Raw genomic sequence first — 15,525 nt, 5'->3', positions numbered from 1 at the left:
CTCGAAACATTCCTAAAGCATCACCTCCAGAGATGGCCCTGCAGTGACCCCTGTCAAGTTGCTTGAACCTTGTGCTTCAAGTGCCTACATTATTTAACTGTGCTGAAGGAATTCTCCAAGTAGGATCATGCCCAAGCTGACTTCTGTTCTCCACCCCATCCTAGATCGTTGCGCATGAACTTGGAGGATTTGCCTGGAGCAGGTTCAGAGCCAAGGTGGCGTTTGTAATCAGGAGATCGGTCCCACTAAGATAAAAAATATTTACTGCAAGAACCCTTCCTTGCTTTGCAAATAGACTTTGAGGAAACCAGGGTTTTGTCCTTTGAGAACTTTGTGGTAAAAGGAAAGAGAACAGAAAAAGATCTCAGGCTTTCAAAAGATTAAGGCCTGAAAGGATAGGAATCTTGTCCAGAGACAAGACTTGGGGAGAAGGCTTGCCCCGTGGAAGAGGCCAGGATGGTTGATAACACCTTGCTCCCAGTGAGGGCCACAGTGCCCCCTCCCATTCTATCTGTTCATGGCCCCTGTTTCCCCTCTGCCCTTTGGGTTTGGAGAGGTCAGTTTGGGAGGCTAGATAGTGCTCCTGGGAGGAAGGGACCCAATTAAAACTAGCGCTTAACCCATTTACCCATTCACTCCACTTCCAAACCTGAAAATGTTAGTAGTGACCACCTGGACCAATGTTCTGGAGGCCCAGACCAAGCTTCAAGCAATTGCTTTATCTTAGTATGGTGAGGAATAAGAGAAAGAATGTTCCAATGGGACCCAGGGGTAAGATAACATCAGCAAATAATTTGTTTGTTCAGTCTTTTGTGTAGAACTAGCCTCTCCTTTATGGTTCCATCTGAATACCTGTTTTGGGAAGGCTTTCTGTAGTATAGGTTTGTTTTTTGGCGTTTAACAATGTTATTTTTGTTGTTGTTTTGTTTTGGTACTGGGGATTGAACTCAGGACCTTGTGCTTGTGAGGCAGGCAGGGGCACCACTGAGCTAAATCCCTGGCCCTATTGGTAATTGTTTTTAACCTGTAGGAATGCTTGGAATATCTACCGTCTGTCCACTTTTTGAAGCTTCATTTTGAGGAATGACATTACAAAACAAACAAAGTCACCATTGCAATCTTAAAAGTATTATAGGACCAGATCTGTGACATGGTTTTGTGATAGACGACGTGATTTTCATGGCTCTCTTAGTAACAAAACATATCACAGTCACATGCTTGGTGATTTATGTTGACCTACAGTTTATTTTGTTAAAATCTCTCTCTGTTGCTGTTCGTTCTTGTTCTGTTCTTGTTTGCTGTGGTCTCTTTGTGGCAGAAGTGTTTTTATGTATGGCAATAGGCCTGTTGCTTTTTTATGGTGATTCCCATTGAAAATGTAAGTAAATGTCTGTGGCCTTGTTCTCTCTATGGTAAAGATATTATATACCATGTGAAACAAGAAAAAAATATGTATTGTATTACAGTATATTTATATAGTTATGTTATTGAAAAACTGGCATTAAAACTTAACCACATCAGAAGCCTATTGTAAATACAAGTTCTATTTAAGTGTACCAATCAAAATATAATATGTTTTAAATATAGAATTTTAATGTTTTAAAATATATTTTCAAAGTACATAAAAAAAATCAAAGAGACTTCTAGGAAGATGGTGTTGTGGTAAGCAGCAACAAATCAGCCTCTCCAAGATTCAGAACCCAGACATTGGAACTTAGGGAAAAATGAAGGAGGGAGTTAGAGCCCTGGGACCCAGGAAGGATCTGAAGAAAAAATTGGAGCCTACAGAGAAATTGAAGAGACAGACTACAATTCAAAAAAAGGAAGGGGTAATCTGCACTTTCTCCCTAACTCCTTGCTCATGGCTCATAGGAAAGGAAGAGACACAGTAAAACTAGGCAACTTCAGAGACCTCCTGGGAGAAACACACCAGTGTGCAGAGGATCATAATATCGATTATGCCCAAAGCAGACTGTAAAGAGTTAGCCCCACAATTGGCTTGTTTTAAGAAGTGAGTCTAGCCAAAGCCTATGTGCCAAGGTCAGAGTAACTCCCACCTAAATTCCGATACCACAACTAAAACCTTCTGACTAGAAGGACAATGTTCTAATTATAACCACGTATTTTGTCCATTCTGTTCCTAATTCAAGAATGCTTTCTCTTGTCCTTTATGATCCTTGTTTACATTAATTTCCATAGAAACTGCACATAGCTTGCCTTTACCCCAATTGACTGCCAATAAAAGTCAGTGCCTGGGACTGGCCAGCACCTTTGTTGGTTGCACTGGCATTGGTTGTCCTAGCTCCCCACTTTCTCTCCTAGTTCTGTCTCTTAGAGTATTTCCTTCTCAGCCTGCACTGTATACTGGGCAGGGAACTAGAACCTAACTGTAGGGTTCTCCAGTACCATTTTCTTGAGCAAAGACTACAGCCCTCTAGTCTCCCTTTTGTCCGCTGCAGTGCTGTATAATAGCCTCTCGTTGTACACTGTCCTCTGCATACTTCTCCACTCTGCTCTTCACAGGTAGGTAGTACTTAGGAAATGGTCTGGAGAGCTGGAACCAAAGTTTTTGTTTTGTTTTGTTTTTTAACTTTTCCTCTGAATGAAGGTAGGTGAATTCATCCCCTTAGTAATACTGCCTTGTGGAGACTTCATAGCAGGTGGACCTGGAAAGGATTTTCTGCTCTTGGTTCACCGTAAACAGGACAGGGCAGTCAGTCCCAGAATCCTTTTCGAGATCCAGTGTGATGGGACTGTTAGTTTTTGCTCTGGTACAGGTATTGTTTGCACGCATTGCAATTAAAGGGGGATGCATTCACTGTGTTCTTTGGCTGTGGCCTGAGAGTGCTTGCGGGTTTGTAAGGTCTAAATATTGAAATACTTCAGGTTTGTTTTTGTCTTCCCTTTAAAATCCTTCAGGTAGAAAGAAGGGGTGGTTTCTGAGGGTTTCTGACAGTATGGTTCAGTGTTCAGTAATACAGGTAGGTTATCACCATAAGCTGAAATGTTTGCATGTTAAAACTTTTGACATCCTCTTTTGTTTTTCACTTCCTTCTTCCTTTCTTTTCCTTTTGTTCCCCCATCTTAAAGAAGTTGAGGCCAAGGGAAGATAGTAGGAATAAAAGAAATGTGGCAAAACTGCTCTGTGCTTTCAAATTTCAAACCAAAGTGCTATTGTTGCCACCCCCCGCCCCCCAAAAAAAGTGTCTTAGGTACTGACCAATCTGTTGTTTCTACCACTAATTTCTGACATATTTTTCGTTAAACCTAGAGATTCTACCATAGGAGATGTTCTACTCTCTTGCACCTCCTACAAACACCTGTTTCAGGGCAAGGTCTCAGTATGCAAGCAGCATCTGGAGTGCTTGCTTCCCCTTTCCTTCAGGCACATTGTAATTAAATACCAAAATAACAGCAAATTCCAAATTTCAACATACTTTTGTGATCTGAACACAGCTGAAATCTAGCAAAAGTTTTCCTGTTAACACTAAAGTAACTTTCACCTCCTTGTCTGTCATAAGTCAAGTTCTGTCTGCTCTTGCTTCAAAACATGAGCAGATAAGTCCTCATTTGATGCATTCATGGTTGAAACTTACTTAGCAGAGGGTTTCAGTATTAAGCTATGAGCTGCTTCTCCCCAGTCCCTCCCTTGCAATTCATTGTGTGGACGTCTTTCATCTATTTCTACTTTTTTTTTTTTGGTACCAGGGATCGAACTTGGGTCCTTGTGCTTGTACAGCAGGCGGCAAAACCACTGAGCTAAATCCCCGGCCCAGGACGTCTTTCATCTAAAAGGTTGGTGGCTTTTACTTGGGATCAGTGCACTCTACTCATGTCCTTGCTGGTCTCTGAACACATTCCTGTTGTGTTAAGCCTTGAAAGATGTAGAAGTGTGATGTTTAGGTGCAGGATGCTAAGAGCTATGTTACTATTCTTAGTTTGTAAATTGAACTTTTGATACCATCTTGATTTCTTTTGTAGGTATAAATAAAAACACTATTGACAATAAAAAAAAGAAAGAAAGAAGTCAAGGTATCCAATAGCCTTTCTATACACCAACAATGAACACCTTGAGAAAGAAATCAAGAAATCAATACAATTCACAATGACTTTAAAAAGAGGAATAGGTAGGTATTTACCTAGGAAGTAAAAGCCCTCTACAATGAAAACTATAAAACTTTGAAAAAGGAAATTAAAGAAGGCGTCATAGAATGGAAGACATCCCCTGTTCCTGGAAATATAAAACAAAAGTTGTCAAAATTGCCATATTACCAAAACTAATACATAGATCTAATGCAATTTCAATTAAAATATCACAAGCTTTGTTGATTGAACTAGAAAAAAAAATCCTAAAATATTTATGGAACCAGAAAAGGCCCAGAATAGCAACGGCAATCCTGGGCAATGACAGTAAAGCAGGAGGCATCCCAATCTCAGATGTTAAATTATATTACAATGCTGGGGGGGTGGTATCATGGTATTGGCACAAAAACAGACATGCAGATGAACAAAATAGAGGATTCAAAAACAAACTGACACATTCAAATATCCTGTCTTTGTCAAAGTAACCAAAAACATACGCTGGGGAAAATAACAAGTGGTGCTATGAAAACTGGTTATCCACATGTAGGAGACTGAATCTAGACCCACGTGTATCACCATGTGCTAAAATAAAATCAAAGTGGATCAAATACCTAGACAATAAAACAAAAACACAATCTGCTGGAAGATAAAATAGGTAAAACTCTTGACATAGGTAAATACTTTCTAAATAGAACACAAGAAATAACAAAGAATAAACAAATGGAATTATAGCAAATTGAAATGCTTGTTCTGCACTGCCAAAGAAACAATTAACAGAGTAAAGAGACAACCTACAGAATGGAAACAAAATTTTGGCAGGTGCTCCTTGGACAGAAGACTAATGTCTAGACTCACAAATTAGATCCCAGAAATTAAAGACCTGATCAAAAAATGGGCAACTGATGAGCTGGACATGATGGCACATACCTGTAATCTCAGTACTTGGAAAGTTGAGGCAGGAGGATTGCCATGAGTTCCCGGAGAGAATGGGACATTTAATGAGTTCAAGATCAGCCTGAACTATGTGTTTCCCCCCCAAAAATAAGACCTAACCAGAAAATAATCAGCTTTGAAAACTAGAGATCAAAAATGCCAGCCCCAATCAGCTTATCTTTGCCTTAGCTGCCTTACTGAGTAGTCAACTGAGCAAGAGAATAGGATGGGGAATGGGGGTACAATCTCAAAAAACCAGCGTTAGAGGTCCCATTTGACCCAGAAATTCCCCTTCTGGGTGTGTTCCCAAAAGAATTAAAAGCATCATACCACAGTAATATATGCACACCCATGTTTATAGCAGCAGTTTGTAATAGCTAAATCTTGGAAACAGCCCAAATGCTCATTAACTGGTAATTATATAAAGAAGATGTGGGGTTTTTTATAAAATGGGGTATATTCATCCATAAAGAAAGATAAACTAGAGAGATTCATAGCTAAATGGATGTACCTTGAAGCCATACTCTTAAGTGAAATAAATAGGACACACGCGTAAATACTGAATAATTTCTCCAGTGTGAGAAACTGAAAGTGTAAATGAGGACGAAAATGTATACTAGATATTGTGAAATCAGAAGAAAATATTCAGAGGGGAAGGGGAACTGATGGGAGAGGAAAGAAAGGAAAGAAGAAAAGAAGGAAAAAAATTATGAGAAAAGAAAAAAAATGGAAATGAAATCTATGTAAATAGGGAAGGGCAGAGGGGTGAAGGGCGCACAGGTAATGGGGAAAAAAAATAAGAACCAAGATATATCATGTACAGGTACAAACACCCAATGATAAATGTAAATGAACTGTATACCTAAAATGTACCAATAAAAGAACTAAAAAAAAGAATTTTTGCCTTACCAAAATTTTTTAAATTCATCATTTGGCAGCTAATAGTAATAGTACTGTTTTAGGCAAAAATCATCAATAAATGCTTCAACCTCAAAAAAAAAAAAAAGAAAAGAAAAAAGAAGGAAAAAACAGAAACAAAGCTTCTGTAAATAGGAAGGGGTGGAAGGGTTGAAGGGAGGGAAGAGGAATGGGAAACAATAAGAACCAAGATATATCATGTATAGGTACAAATTCCCAATAATGAATGTGATCATAATGTATACCTAAAATGTACAACTTCATGAAAAAAAAAATTAATGGCCATCAAGTATGTGAAAAATGTTCAACATTGTTGGCTATTAGAAGTGCAAATTTATTATTTTTATTTTTTGGATCTTTTTTTGAAACAGGGTCTTGCTATGTAGTTCAAGCCACCCTTGAACTCACTATATAACCTAGGCTGGCCTGGAACTGGCAGTGATCCTCCTGCCTCAGCCTCCTGAGTGTTGGGATTATAGGCATGCATCACCATGCCCAGCAAGGTGTGCAAATTTAAACATTACTGAGATTCTGTCTCATCCCAGAAAGAATAGCTATCATAAAGAACTCAAAAAGCTATAAATGCTGCTGAGATTCTAAAGAAAAAGAACACTTGGGCCGGGGATTTAGCTCAGTGGTTCTACCACCTGCCTCACAGCATAAGGTCCCAAGTTTGATCCCTGGTACAAAAAAAAAAAAAAAGAAAAAAGAAAACACTTCTGCATTTTTGTTGGGAGTGTAAATTAGTACAATCACTATGGAAATCAGTATGGATATTGCTCAAAAAACAACAAAATAAAAATTCCATTTGACTCAGCTAGGAGAACTTCTAGGTATCTTCCTGAAAGAGTTAATAACATCATATTACAGTGATACATGCATATCTATGTTTAAAGCAGCACAACTCAAAATACAATATCTAAATCTTGAAAGCAGCCTATATGCTCATCAACAGATGAATGGATTAAGAAAATGTAATATATATACTTTTAATAAATATAAATATATATTTGTAATAAGTAAATAAGTATGTTTTTGTACTACTCAGCCCTAATGAAGGATCAATTTGAGTCACTTGTAGGAAAATGAATGTACACTGAGACCATAATACTTAGTGAAATGAATCAGGCACAGAAGTTTAAATATTGCATAGTTTCTCTTATATGAAAAGCCCAAAGCATAAATAATTTAAAGAGAAAAATAAAAGATCAATAATAGAAAACAGAAAAATAGACCTTTTGCAAATGTAAAAAGTATGCAGAGATGGGGTGGGGGAGAGAAGGGGGAAGAGAATTAAAAGGTATGTATCACCTAAGATGTAATACCTGCATGTGCCATCTCCTTACAATGAATGTAATCATTATGTTTCACAAACATCTACCAATAGAAAAAGAAAATAGTTTTCAATATTTGGGGAATAATAGTTATTATTTTGTAATTGGAGATACTGTTATTATTGTAAATGTTCTTTCTTGGATTTGCACACCACTTGCCACAATGTGTGGAAATAACCACTTTACTTTTCTCTCTCCTCCTTCATATTTTAATATTTTTTCATGGTGTTACTAGTTCTGAGAATTATTATCATCACAGAATATACTGTTAAATAAATATTTGTTGAATGAGTGGGGAGAAAAAAAGGAAGTAAAAAGACTTTAGCACCTACAGATGGAACTTTTTTCTTTTTGGTACCGGGGATCGAACTCAGGACCTTGTGCTTTCGAGGCAGGCGGCAGAACCACTGAGCTAAATCCTGGCCCTACAGATGGAACATTTTGTCATTCACAAACTTTTATCTTCACTAATTTATCTTGGTTTATCCAATCCTTGTTTTAGGGAAAACTACACTGAAACTCAGTAACACACCAGTTTAGGTTTCAATTTAGGACTTCCGTCTCTAAGATTACTACTTCAAATCCTTCTCTCATCTTTCCACCAATCATCTTCTCTACCAATATCACTCAGGCCATGAAGCTTCTTGACCCCAAATAGGACTCTTACACAAAGGTCTGTATTAAGTGGTGAACTAACAATCCTATTTTTTTAAAATAGATCACTTTGCCCTCCTGTGTGGCACTTGGGACAGTGATTATTATGTACCTATTTAAGAAGTGATATTAATTGGGACGATCAGATGATGACGTGTTTTAAAGTAGAGAGCATTTTTAATTTACTTTTATTATAATGGGTCCCTGGCAACAAACACAGAGAGTGAGACAGCTGACACAGCACAGCACACAATGTGGACACCTTTCAGCAAAGCAACAGGTAGAAATGGAAGAATCCTTAGAATAATAATCATTTATTCAATGTAAAAACAGGGCAGAGTTTTCCAAAGTGACTTATATGGACCATTCATCTCCTGAGCAAGGTTTCAAGATGTTTCATTATGGGAAGGGAGTAAATAAATCTATTTAACTTGGAGCTTTCAAAGTTTATTTTACTAGGGACATCTATGTATGGAGCTATCTGGCTACAAACAAGAGAAATCAACTCTGGCTAATTTAAGAGGGGAAAAAAGATATTTATTAGAATATATTTTTTTGTATATCTTTAGAATATAGAATAGCTAATAGGATATAGGATAGCTTATAGAATTACAAAATCTTTTTTTGTTTTTTTTTTTGGTACCAGGGATCAAACTCTGGACATTGTGCTTGCTAGGCAGGTGGCAGAACCACTGAGCTAAATCCTTGGCCCAAGAATTACAAAATCTTTTTTTAAAATTATTAGTCTGATGGCCAGGGATTTAGCTCAGTGGTTTCACTGCCTACTGAGCAAGCGCAAGGATCCGAGTTCAATCTCCGGTACAAGAAAAAAAAAATGCCTATAGAAAGCTTTCTGTGTTAGAATAATACACATACATTCACCTCATTCTTTCACATTGCTCCACAGTAACTCTGTGAAGTGTCAGCTATCCACTATTGTGAAATAAATCACCCAAAAACTTAATGGCTTAAAAAGGTCAGCTACATAGTTTTTGTTCAAACCAATTTGATTTCTGATGAGTTTTGTCATAAATCTGTGGTCAGCTAGCAGGTCAGGTGGTCACTGGATTGTCTAGGATGACCTCATCCATTTTCTGAAGGTCGCCAGGCTATCAGCCAATGTGCCATGGTGTTTTATTGGCATCATTATCTAAATACTTGGCTCTTGCATAGCAATGTCAGGGCTCCAAGAGCAGCAAGAGAACAGACTCCAATAAGCAAGGGCTTTTTAAGTTAGTATCCCATTAGCCCAAGGAAGTCCCACAGCCAAAGGAGAGTAAGGAATGGAGAAACAGACTCTACTTTTGTCAGGGCTGCTGCAATATCACCTTATAAGGGCCATAGTAGAAGGCAGAAGGGTTGATGACTACATTTACCACCTACCACAAATAGATCATATTTTTCTCATGTATTCCCACTGATGGGCATTCAAGAAGTATGGCAACAAACCTCTTTTCTCATACTTGTTTTTTTTTTTGGTACCGGGGATTGAACTCGGGACCTTGCGCTTGAGAGGCAAGCACCAGAGCCACTGAGCTAACTCCCTGGCCCTCTCATACTTTTTAATACACATTTATGATTATTTTGAAAGATTCTAGAACTGAAATTACTGAGCCAAAAAGTATGAGGTTTTTTACATTAAGATGAATACTGATTTATACTGCCCTCCACGAGAGAGAAGCCTATTCCCTGTGTCTTTTTCAATTGTGGCAATTACCTGTCATTGTAAATTGTGCCAATCATCTGGGATATGAAAGCTATCTAATTGTTGTTTTAATTTTTTTATTTGCCTTTAATTTGGTTATTAGTGATGGTGGTTTCATTTTGTATATTTCCAAGTGTTATGTAGGTCTTCCATGATGTTATTTATATTCTTTGGCCAATTTGTTATTTGCTGATGATATCATCCTCTACATAGAAGACACCAAAAACTCCACCAAAAGATTCCTAGAACTAATATCCAAATTTGACAGTGTAGCAGGATACAAAGCCAACACTCAAAAATCAATAGCATACCTTTATACCAATAAGAAACTGATAGGGAAATTAGGAAAACAATACTCTTCATGATAGCATCAAGAAAAATGAAATACTTAGGAATTAACCTAACCAAAAAAGTGAAAGACCTCTACAATGAAAACTACAGTACTCTGCAAAAGGTGATTGAAGAAGACACCAGAAAATGGAAAGATGACCCCTGAGGGGTCAAGTAATCCCCTCTGGGGGGCTGGGGATTTAGCTCAGTGGTTTCACTGCCTGCTGCGCAAGCGCAAGGACCTGAGTTCTATCCCCGGTACCAAAAGAAAAAAAAAGTAATCCCCTCTGTTCTGATCCTTTGTGCAAGAGTTGCATACCTCCTGGATGGAAATGAAGTCAACTCCTTTCACACTACAAAGGAAGACATTAAAACATTAAACAACAGCAGCAACAGTAAGGATCATTTTTAGTTCCACTTTAAAAAACAATCAAAAGATTTTTTTTTCTGAAGCAGATTTTCCCAGTTGTGCCACAATTGGGCAAACTTAAAATATCTGTGTTCTTGAGAATACCCAGCAGAGAGAAGCTGCTGAGATGTTCTAAGTAGGAAAAGGGAAAGGGCCAAAGATTTAAAGTATCCTTGGGACAGCTTTCCTACTAGATAATAGTAATTGTTATAGCTCCTATTAATTGAACACTTAACTATGTGCCATGAAATATGCTATATGCTTCCTACATGTTTGCTAAATTCTTATCACAACAATGGGACCTAAAACTATTATTATCTCCTTTATTTGTGATGAATATAAGGCCCAAAGAAGGTAAACCTTCACCAAAATCTCTCCCTCCCATGCAAAGTGGTGAAATAATGTATGGCTGCCCATAACAAAATATCAGAGACTGAGTGGCTTAAACAACAAAAATGTATTTTCTCACAGTTCAGGAGGCCAGGATTCTAAGATCAAGTACTGTCAGGATTGATTTAGCCTCCTGGCATGTAGACGTCCTGGCATTTATTTTTGTGTCTTCAATGGCTTTTTCTTTGTGTGAACATAGAAGGGGTAGTTTTCTTATAAGAACATCAGTCTTATCTAATGTAAAAAGTATTTTCTACTGTGTGCTGTGCTTCAAAAAGTTTGAGAGTCACTGCACTAAATATTCAGCAAGAGCCCACTCCTGTTCCATGGTCCAAGGATTGCTTCCATGAGACTGGGTCACTCTTCCCTTCACTGAAGCAAATTGTCTACAAGAGGCAAGTAACAGCACAGATAAAGCAGTTTGTCAAATATGGGTAATTGAAACACATTCTCTTCCAACTCCCTCATACATACCCCAAGTCACAGAATGTAGACAATTGGCAGAATTTTCTCCAACTCAGAAAACAAGAGTGTTAAGATGCACCACCCTTCCTCCAAGTCTGTCTCCCCGCAGGGGCCACAACTCCTTTCCTCTGCCCCTAAGTCAATCATGTGATCCAAGGGGCCCTGACTGTTCTGTCTGAGCCAATTCCCAGAGGGAAGGATTCTCTATGCTAGAGAAGCAAAAGGAACAGGGTAGGAGGGAGGAAACTCCAGGAACCAAAAATGATGTCCCATCACTGCTCATTAGCAGTCTAAAAAATGTTAAATTACTGTACTTGCTGGTTCGCCTGTAGAGTGCATCAGCTCTCCTAGAGGGCCATCTGCCACCATGGTGTAACATAGTAACTGTCACGACTGACTTAAGTGAGATCTTCACAAGCAAACCGTCCGCTTTCAGCAAACTACAGGCTATTTCTCAGTAAACAGAAGAAAATCCTCCCTGGCGCCAAAAAGTCCAGTGATTGTCTATGCACCTGCGCAGACTGTCATTGACCCCATCATGAACATTTTACCCCAGATTCCTGAGCCCCTTCAATACCTATATAAGCCTAATTCCTTTCCCAGTTAGCTGCTAATATCTCTCTCCTAGTGTTAGCCCATCCACTCAAGGAAAAAATCTCTCCCAGCTTGCTGCTGCTATTTGATGTAATAAACTCAACTTTTCCCAGCTAGCTGCTAGAATCTCCCTGATTTTAGTCCTTGTTTATTGGAATAAACTTTTCTTTTCCTCACAACAAAAAAGCCTATTTAAATGAGTGAATTCATATGTGCCATCAATAACAGTAACTGCATTCTCTTTGTCCCAACAATTCTGCTTCCATTAATTTGTCCTGAGGAGATTATGGGATACATAAGCAAAGATACAAAAGCAAAACCAAATAAAACTTACAAACAACAGCTAGTGGTCCATCAACAGATAAGTCCATATGCTCATAAACACAACAGGGAAACAGTGAAGGCATGGAAGATAACGATGAGGACAACAGTGTGATCATCCATATCCCATACGGATGTGGGAAAATGTCAGATGTATTATTTCTTGGAGAGAAGAAACAGGTTATTCATTAGGACATCAAAACTATTTTTTAAAAAATCTGTGGAGCTTTGGGTTTTTGTTTGTTTTACTTTTTGTCTACTTCTTTGGAAGAAGGAAACGTTGGGAAAAGAACAGGACATTATTGTTTATATCTCAATGTCCCCCTAGAGCCTCCTGTGCTCTCAGGCAGGGCTTTGGGAAGAGGAATGGAGCCTCAGGCGCTGCGGCCCACTGTTAGGATCTCCCCGCCCAGCTCCTTCCCGCTCTCTGCTTCCTGGCTCCCAGGAGGGAAGCAACTTTTCTCTGCCCAGACCCTTCTACTGTGCCGTTTCTGTAGTTAAGTCTGCTGAACATGGACTTAAACTTCTGAACTGTAAAACAAACAAAAAAAGAACTTTCTCCTCTTTTAAAGTGTGGGCATTTTGTATCACTGGCAAGAAAGTAAGTCAAAGGATTGAAGCATGGAAGAACTTAATGTTCCAAGTGGGTCTTCTAGGAGGACGTATTTTTAAGAAATTTCACTTCAATTCTATGCCTTTCTGTATTGTTTGATTTCTTTCTACAAGCATTACTTTAATGATCAAAATAAAACATAAAACTATTAACTGTGGTATTTGAGAAAACACAGTAACGTCTTCCTTCAAAGAGTCCAGGACGCTATGCAGACAGCTGGAGAGCCGAGACTTGTCCCCCAACCTTGCCTCCAAGAGTGCGCGCAGGGTCCCGCCGCCTACCGTCGCCCCCTAGCCCGGGGTGAGGGTCACCGGTTCGGGCTCCAGGCCACATCCCCGCGGCCGCGCGCACGCCCGGCTACCTGCTCCTGCTCCTGGCCCGGATGGGGCTCACCCTGGGCCACGTGAGGTCCTTTCCTCCGCTCCCGGTCCCGCGGTGGTCATGGTGGCCTTCGACGTGGACCGAAGCAACTTCTTCACCTGGGCGCTCCCTGTGGGTGAGGCAGGCCCGGGGTGGGCTGAAGGCAGGGTCGCCTGAGCAGCCCTGAAGGTGTCCGGGCATTCAGAGACCTCCCCCAGGGCTTGCCTGGCAGAGTCCCCTCCGGCCCACAGGCCCTCGGCATCCCACGGTGCACTAGGTCGGGGGGTGGGGGATAGAAATTCGGGAAGCGGCTTTGTAGATTGTGGCTGTGGATGGACTGTCTGGTGTGCTCTGCCTCAGTGCAGGACATCTCATCAGCTAAACAAGATTTATCTGTCATCAAGGCGGGAGGAAGGGCGGAGGCTTGACACACCTGTGCTAGTGAGGGCAGGTGGGGACTGGTTGGGTTTGGAGCTGCTGGGCTGATAGTCAAGGGAAACCCCTACCATGCCACTTCTATTTTCAGGACCCCACAGATCCAAAAGGAAAAGAAAAGATGCCAAGGACTAGGTTACAAATATTGTGATCTGGGTTCCAGTCTTATTTTAGCCACTTCCACATTGTGTGACCTTGGACATCTCAGTCTTTTCCCATCAGAAAAAATAAGGAGTTAAAAGCCCTTTGGCTGTAACCTCTATGTGTTCCTCACTCCCTACAAGGTAAGTACAAACCAAGCTTCTTTACCCCCATTTTGTAGATGGGATAAGGCTCAACGAAATAAAGCAGCAAGGGCAGAGGGTGAGCTTTACATGAAACAAGGAAAAGCCAGAAACAAAACAAAACAAAAAAAGAACTTAACTTTGGACTTTGAAGAAAGAAAAATCAAGAAGCTTTGTTCGTCTCAGTACCCATAAGAATTAATGGTCTGAGAACCACCCCCAACACAACACACCCATCCACACACCCTTCTCAGAGGCAGGGCCACCCCCAAGTCTACACTGTGGCTCTCACAGTTTGCTTCATTTATTGCTGCAGTACTCAGCTCACTTTGGATTGAATTGGCTTGGAGGTGGGCCCAGACATTGCCATTTTTAATACTTTCCAGTGATTGTAAGGCACAGCTGAGAATGAAAACCACTGACTCATCATTTTTCATCCTAGTCCTTCCTTGTCTCCCATCCCTGTTTATTGCTTCTTATATTCCCACTCTGTTTGGCCAAAATCATTTCCTAAGTACAAATATTGTCTAAAGTGGCATTTCCTAACTTTTCAGGAGCTCACAGAACCTATTTCTTGGGTTCACTCTCCTGACATGCCCCCTGGATAATTTTAGTAATTTGGCTCCTTTGCTCTGAAACCCAGGCTTTATGTATATTATAAACACATGCAGTGAAATCACCTGTCAGTATTGAACGTTCTGCACTGATCCATGAGGAAAGCTCTTCACTCATTTCCAGGATGCTACATCAAGTGGGGAAGAGTTGGGTAGCATGGAAACAGAGCCCACCCTTTGCCCAATCACCAGCCATATTAACAACCAACCTTCAGCCTCAGTTCACTGTTGGCATTCTACTGCACCAGACAGAGTGGGGAAAGCTGCCGCAGCCTCCCCTGTCACTAGACTCTATTTATAGGTGACTTACAGGGGCTCAGAAGATTATGACCAGGAATGTTGTCTTCAAGATGGCACTGATAAGGGAGCATTCCTCCTGTAAGGTCCTGCCATCATCTTGGAGAATGTGGCCCAAAGAAGCATCTTACATCAGGGGAAGTACGAAGCCAAGTTCTTCTACCACTGGTTCTTCCTAAAGACAGTTTCCATCACTGAATTCTTTACCCCTTTCACTGATGTCAATTCAACTTAAGCATCTCTATTACCATTCAGAAGCTTATCCTCCTCAGGAGTGAGAACACTGCCCCCAGTCAAGGTGGCTTAGAAGTGAACTTCCAGGACAGAAAAAAGCACATCAATTTTTTTTTTTTTTTTTGGTTAAACCTGAGAGAAGCAGGAAGAGAAGACCAGGGCCTCTCTCGCAGAAACAAGGGTCTTTCTGTCAATGTCCCTGGGACTCAAGATTTACCACTTGCGCAGGTGGACTTCAGAGCCAAAGCAGCCCAGTGTAGGCAGAGCCACCAGAGATCCACCAAGAACATCCGCAATGGCCAGAGGTAGTCAGACCTCACCAGCACCATGGCCAGCTACCGGTAGCTCTCCGTTTATAGCCATTGTGTGCGTGTTCGCCCTGGGCTGGGCTCCCTATCCTCTGCGCAGGATTGCTTCAACTGCAGGCCATGGGAGATGCATCCAATACTGAGATATTCTACTGGTTCCTCTGGCTGAATTCAGCTATCAGTTCTATCCTGTACTCACTCTGCCACCTGAGTTTCAGAAAAGTGTTCATCATTAGGGCCAGGG

Source organism: Heterocephalus glaber, unplaced genomic scaffold (genome assembly GCF_053883595.1).
Source record: "Heterocephalus glaber isolate CG9 unplaced genomic scaffold, H.glaber_assembly_v1.0 deba00001707, whole genome shotgun sequence".
NCBI classification, from domain to species: Eukaryota; Metazoa; Chordata; class Mammalia; order Rodentia; family Bathyergidae; genus Heterocephalus; species Heterocephalus glaber.
This window is presented reverse-complemented; position numbering follows the sequence as displayed.